Below are 7,307 nucleotides of genomic sequence, written 5' to 3' on the forward strand. Positions count from 1 at the left end.
CGCTTGGAACAGAGGGGCTAACGCAAGGCCTCCTGAAGGAAGCCATTTTAAGTGTGGTGCCCTGAAAAATGCCAGCAGGTTAAATGGCACCCGTGCTTGCTTACTTACCAATTCTGTGTCCTAATTACCAGGACTCTCCGGGGGTCTTGACCTCAGTTTTCTCATCTGCAAAATCGGGGAGATGTCCAGCTCTCAAAGGGACCTTGAGGGCGTGTGCAAATCCATGAGCTCCACAAGCATTCAATGCAAATGAGCTCAACTCCCCCCTTGCCCCCTGTAAAAACCCGTGTTCCCCATCTCAAGGATGGCCCTGCCTCATGTCACACTGTCTTCCTCAAACATTTCTTCTGCCATGCCCGCCTTCTGTGCCACCACGCTTGGATGGTCTCAGTGTTTCGTGTTTCTAAGTGACCCAAATCTCATGTGGTGGTGAGGTGACCGATGTCTTTTCCCTCCGTGATGAGAAAAGAATCAGGAATGAGAGAAATCTAGGAGCTGAGAGGGCAGAGTTCTTAGTTCTGACAATAGAAAGCTCCTATTTGCACTTGGGCTGGGCGTGGTAGCACACACCTTTAATTCCAGCACCTGGGAAACAGAATTTGAGGCCAGCCTAATCTATGTAGCAAGTTACAGGCCAGAGCTACATAGTGAGACCTTGTCTAAAAAATATAAATAAATAAATAAATAAATCAGAAGAAAGATAAGATTTGCCCTTGGGTGGGCCAGGGTGGGCTGTGACAGTCACTAGAGAGATATGGTGGGTCTCTGTGTCCCCTAAGCGAATTTCCCTAGCTATGATTCAAGTCCCTCACTCCAGAATTCCCTCCTAGACATTCCACACTATGATCACCTAACTCACCCCCAGGCCTCTGGTTAAACTGCCGCCATGGGAATGGACTCGGATGGTGTATTAACTAGTAGACCAGGGTTGAGAAGAGCCAGTCTTGCCCTTTGACTGGCAGGCCCTGGTCTGCAGGGTTAGTTTATGGTTAGTTTCAGATCAGTTTTCAGTGGAGTTGGGAAAAGTAAGGCTGGGTGTAGGGAGCAGGTTCTGTGTTTTTCTCTTTGATCCCCAGCAGAGGCTTAGCAGTGGAGATAAGACGGTCACTAGCTCAGAGCCAGAGCAGTGCCTGGACTCCGGCTCCACGGCGGTTGGTGTGGCAGCTGCAGACCCACAGGCCCCTGCTGCCACCAACCTGAGTAGGGCTGTAGCCAAGGTGCATAGACCCCACTTTGGTCATCAAACTCAAATAGTTCTTCCAGCTCTGTAGTCTGGTCTTACTCTCTCAGAAAACCCCTGCCTAGAGCCACGACCCCCCATCTCTGGTTCTGAGACACCACCCTTTCCCCCATACTTCACCCCCAACTTAGCCCCAAAGTCACTCGCATGCTAAGATTAGCTCTGCTCCCAGACTATGCTCTGCCCCCACAATGAACCTGACCCCAGGCTAATCCTGTATCCCAGTCTGATTTACAACCCGTGGCTGAACCCTGACCTCAGGCCCAGACTCCTCCCAGATTTCAAACCCCAGACATTTCTCTAGTTACAGGCCCCTCTGGAAGCTTTTTGAGTCAAGGGGCCAGTATAGAATGGGGTGGCCAGGCCGTAAGTGAAGCAAGGTGCCACTTTTACAGCCATTTCGCCTGCTCATAAACACTCCCCTACCCAGCTGAGTCACTGAAGGCTTCCATAGCAACTGGCTGGGCAATCCCCCTCCTCTTGCAGCAGGGTCTGGCTTCTCACCTCCAGGAAGGTGAAGGGAGGGAGGGAGGATGGGGGCCCAGGAGGCCAGGGGGCTTTGTCTCAGTCAGGATACACTCCAAAGGCTTCTGGAGGTATGGACGTCCTCTGGCTGATGTCATGGTCACAGGTGTCTTGCTGTCATGACACCGGATCCACACACCTGGGATCATGAGGGCCTTCCTTGTCTGCCCCAGGGCATGGCAGAGGCAGCAGAGGGTTACTGCAGAGGCAACTCAGCCTTTCTCCCACCTGCACCCAGGCCTCCTGGCTCCCGGAGTCCCCTTACCTGGAATCCACAGGTCTTTTGAATGAGTCCCCTTACCTGGAATCCACAGGTCTTTCGAATGCAGCCTCGTGTTGAGGAGCAGCCTCAGGTTGGCATGGGGAGGCCATGGGAAGCCCTTGAGAAGATACTGCAGCTCAGCCTGAGCAGGGACGCTGCTGTTGAGGACCGAAAAAGGCCTGGGTCAGAGCTCTGGCTTGAAAAGAAAAATTAATTATTTTTTACCAAGCTCTGCCCTGGCGCAGGACTTTGACCCAGACCCCAAGCCTGCCAGTGTTCTGGTACCCTGGGCTAGGCCCTCCCCTCAACCCTCATGTCTGCCTTTCAGGCACCAGGCCAGCTCAGCCTTCAGTGAGCCTGTGCCTCAGTTGGCTAGCTCCCTTTTATCTATCCATCCCTGTTTCTGCATAGTCCTTCTGGCCTTTCTCCCTCTTGGAGGTCCCAGGCTGCCATCTCTAAGTAATTTTATTCAAGGTTTAGGCATCTTGAAAACAACTGGACTGTGGGCTGCTTCATCCTCACATCCCAGGGGAAAAGCTGACACCTGAGCTGGAGATACAGCTCAGTGGAAGAGTGTTTGTTTAGCATGAGTAAGATCCTGGATTCACGAATCACGAGAAAGAAATGGGGTGTGGGGGCACTGAGTCTGGAGAGCTGAGTACAGTGAGCCCAACTTGGGCTACCTAGGAAGACCCTGTTTCAAAAATAAATAACTAGGGACTAGAGAGATGGCTCCACAGTTAAGAGCACTTAATGTTCTTGCAGAGGACCAGGATTCAGTTCCCAGCACCTACATTAGGTGGCTCACATCTACCTTTAGTTCCGAGGGATCCAAAGTTCTCTGGCCTCCGTAGGCACCTCCATGCACGTGGTGCACATAAACTCATGCAGGCATACCGCACAGAGAAAATAAATAAACACGGGCTAAGACTGTGGCGCAGTTGGTAGTAGAGTTCCTGCATGGCATAAAAGGAACTCCAGTGCCACTTAAACTTGACCTGGTGGCATATGACTGTAACCCCGGAAATGGGGAGTTGGAGGCAGGAGAATCAGAAATTCAAGGTCGTCCTTGGCTGCATAGAGAGTTTGAGGCCAGTCTGGGCTGCATGAGACCCTGTCTCAAAAAGCGGATGGAGTGATGGAGTGGGCCATGGGATGGATGACCCAGCAGTAAAAGCGGATGGAGTGATGGAGTGGGCCATGGGATGGATGACCCAGCAGTAAAAGCGGATGGAGTGATGGAGTGGGCCATGGGATGGATGACCCAGCAGTAAAAGCGGATGGAGTGATGGAGTGGGCCATGGGATGGATGACCCAGCAGTAAAAGCGGGTGGAGTGATGGAGTGGGCCATGGGATGGATGACCCAGCAGTAAAAGCGGATGGAGTGATGGAGTGGGCCATGGGATGGATGACCCAGCAGTAAAAGCGGGTGGAGTGATGGAGTGGGCCATGGGATGGATGACCCAGCAGTAAAAGCGTCCGCCACAAGCAAACCTTGAGTTGACCCCTGAGACTCACATAGTGGAAGGAGAACACTAACTTCTGCTGGTCGTCTTCTGATCTCCATACACACATGCACACACACACACACACACATGCACATGCATGCACGCGCACACACACTCATGCACATGCACACACTCACAACACACACACACGCACACACATGCACATGCATGCACGCGCACACACACTCATGCACATGCATACACACACACAGAGAGAAATAAAGAAGAAACAAAAACCAACCAATCAAACAAAACAACCCAAACAAACAAATAAAAAATTCCTGAGGTCTCGGCTAGGGGAGATGTAGGGGCTCTCATTTCACCCCAGCCCTTGTCTTGACCCCTGCAACCTTACGGCCACCCATAGCTGACTGGAATGCAGCTCCTGGTATGAGGCCAGCCAGGAAGGCCTCTCTATCTGACCCCACACTGCTATACCTCCCAGACTTGGGGTCTGCTTGTGCAAAGTGGGGGGGCCTATACACAGAGTGAACCTCCTTTGTGAGTCTATAGACTAGGCTATGACAGAACCAGGAGTGGATGCTGAGGGTGAAGATGTAAACAAGTAGGAACACAGAGACTATGCAAGATCCTGGAAACGTCACCCCCGGGTCCCCAGGACCCAGTGACCTGGGCTGGAGACTGCCCTTGTGCCTGGGCCCAGTCTGAGCTGGTTTATGTCTGGAAGCCCCGGCTGAGCCTGACGAGGTCTAATGATTCACATAGCAGCTGCTGCTCAGCACATTCCAGCCCCAGCCTCCAGTGCCCAGCACGTGAGGTGACTGCCTCAAACCACCCTTCTGTCACCAGGGCATGTTCCTAGGACCCTTGTCTCCAGGCATCACCTCTCCTTAGACCTCCCAGGCTCTTGCTGGTGGGTACCACACATTTGGTCCCAATGTCTTTTGTTCTGCTTTACTCTTTAGCTTGTTTGGGTTTAGTTTTGTTCTGAGGCAGGATGTGGTTGATATGTATGTAGCCCAGGCCAGCGAGAATTTGATACATATCCTAGACTACCTTGAACTCCTGATCCCCCTGTCTCCATGCTGGTGTTATATAGGTGAGCACCACCACGTCAACGGTTTTGTTTGAGATAGTCGTTCCCTGTATTGTCCGGGCTGGATTTGAACTCCTGGTCTTCCTGCATCAGCCTCCCAAGTGGAGTGTTGTGATTAGAGTTCCACCCCACCCAGCTTTCCAGTGTACTATTTTGGCTCACAAACTAGAAAGGGAGGCAAGGAGCTTATTAATACCTGACCTCCTGGTGGGGGAAACTGAGTCCTGAGAACAGAATGGATTAACCAGGGCATACAGCAAGACCATGACAAACAGCACAAACAGCTTTTATAGGCATCCTGTCCAACCTGAGGTATTCTGAGGTGTGCTACTCAAGGGCTATTCAAGGATGTATTGGCCATTCTGTGGCCAGGGTCACAGGGGATTTTATTTGTACAGATCTGTGGGCTGTTATATCCAAAGAAGGAAGGTATCCCCTGGTTCCTGTTAAACATTCCTGCCGCTTCCTGCCTGGGGCCTATTTTGCTTGATCTGTGTGGCCCTGAGCTGGACCCCTCTGTACTCAAGGTCTCAGTTTCCAATCTGCCGTTAACAGATGAAAGGTTTGAGAGTCAAAGTGACCAGGGATTCTTTTTGGATGCGGGCAGAGCTTTACATCTGAAAATCTGGCAGTCGGGCTGGTCTGTTCCTTCAGTGGGCCCCAGCCTAAGGCTGTGAGGGGTGATCCTGGCCCTTAGCCTGGGGACAGGAAATCGTATTTTGGTCCTGGGTCCTGCGTAACTAGGCAGGGGGAGAATGGCAGCTCAGACCCAACTATGTTTACTTGGGCTGGGCCCCCTCAGAGCTCAACAGGCTCCCATTCATTGGGAGCCCCATAAACCCTTTGGGGGTTCCCTGAGGTTCAGAGCGCCTGGATGCCAAGCGTGGCTGCCTCCCCCAGACCCGCTAGAGACCGGCAGGAGTATAGGAATATGAGAGAGGCAGGACTGAAGACAGTGAGTAGAGGCCATAACTCCCTCTGTATCTTTTTGCACGAGGGGGTAGTAGTTCCTACCCCAGACCTGCTGGAGGGCAGTTGGGAAGATCTCTGGTGGTCATGGAGGTCCACTATTCCCTCAGTAGCTGTGGGGCCTTCAGGACTGTTGTCTTAGATCCGCTCCCTGAGGACGGATCTGCATTCCCCAGGCTCCGGAGGACATCTTCAGACTTTAAAGCCCGAGAGGGTAATGTCCCTGCTCAGTGACCTTCTTGTTGAGGCCTTTGCATCCTGTTTTGGGTTGTTGACAAGCTACACCCCTTATCACGCTGAAGCAAAGGAGTCTTCATGTCCTGGCCTTCTCTTCCTTAACTGTCAGAAAGGGGACTTTTTTTCTCCGTTTTGAGACAGAAACACTGGGATCAGATCTTGGAGGAATGAGGCCCTGGGATCCGCTTACCTCCCTCTTGGACCTTTCCTGTCGTCTCCAGTCCTTCAATTACACGTTGTTTGGGCTGGTCAGGGTCCCTCTGAATGGAAAGGAGGGGCGGCAGCAGCAGCGCTTGACAGAAGGAATTGGGGCTTGTGGATCTACAGACTGCCTGGCCCTCTCATTCTCTCTTGACTTTAAAATAACCCCTTCCCACTTGGTCCAAAGGGCTCCTAGCTGCTGAGTTAGAGCGAACGCTGTCCCAAGTCCTGTGTGTGCTTCTCTGGTAGTAAGCTCTCACTGGAGGGGGGCAGTGAGGGCCGGTGGAGGAAGAGGGGAAAGAGAAAGCTCCCACCCAGATCTCCATTCAACAGTGCCCGCACGTGCCCCAGGCGACCTATGCAGCCAGCGGGGACCCTGCTTGGGGGACGGAAGGGGGGTCTTGCTTCCTAGCCACCTTCCAGGTGGGGTGTGACTTCCCACTCCAGTGGTTGTAAAACGCCCAGAAGCTGGGTAGGTCCCTAGTGTGCGGGGTGGGGGCGTGTGGGGGGGTGTCTGTGCCTTGGAATACCCTCCTCCCAGGCGTATTTGACACGTGTTTCCGCCTCTCCCGGCATGGGCTCCCGCGGTTGCTATTTATAACCTTTAAGAGCTCCTGCCGACTGCCGAGTTTTCTTAAACTCAAAATATCACTGAGGTCCTGGGCACGCGTTCCAGAGGCCTCGGGGCGCTGTGGTTTGAAGGGAGGAGGGGGCCAAGGAAAGAGGAGGCATGAACTCAGACCCCGGGTACAGGCTGGGAGCTGTGACAGGGACCTGGGTGAGAAACACTGGTGTTGACGCTCTGGCCTGTCTTTGGGCTGAGAGATCCTCTATGTGGGTGGTCCTTGGCCATGCTGGGCCATTTAATGTCTTCTGGGCCCTCTCTGGGACTGCTTCCTGTCATCCCAAATGCCTCAGTGGACACTATCTGGGTCAGGGCCAAATCCTGGGAGCACCTCTGAGGCTGGGGCATGAGGGCTGCATCTGCCCGTCTTAATCAGAGCTGTGTCTGCCTGTCTGCCTGTCTGCCCAGCAGCAGGGCCAGCGGCAGCCACCATGGACATTGGCTGAACTATCCAGAGAGAAGAAACACTTCCAGAAAGTTTATAAAACCGTGGTGTGTGTGTGTGTGTGTGTGTGTGTGTGTGTGTGAGAGAGAGAGAGAGATATAGATAGATAGATAGATAGATAGATAGATAGATAGATAGATGGCTCAGATACCACCCTGGCGTTAAAGTTGGAGGGGGCAGCAGGGCCAGATTCAGCCAGGGCAGGGTACTGCGGGAAGGTACACACTGCAGGTTCTG

The sequence above is a fragment of the Mesocricetus auratus genome, unplaced genomic scaffold, assembly GCF_017639785.1.
Source record: "Mesocricetus auratus isolate SY011 unplaced genomic scaffold, BCM_Maur_2.0 Super-Scaffold_100691, whole genome shotgun sequence".
NCBI classification, from domain to species: domain Eukaryota; kingdom Metazoa; phylum Chordata; class Mammalia; order Rodentia; family Cricetidae; genus Mesocricetus; species Mesocricetus auratus.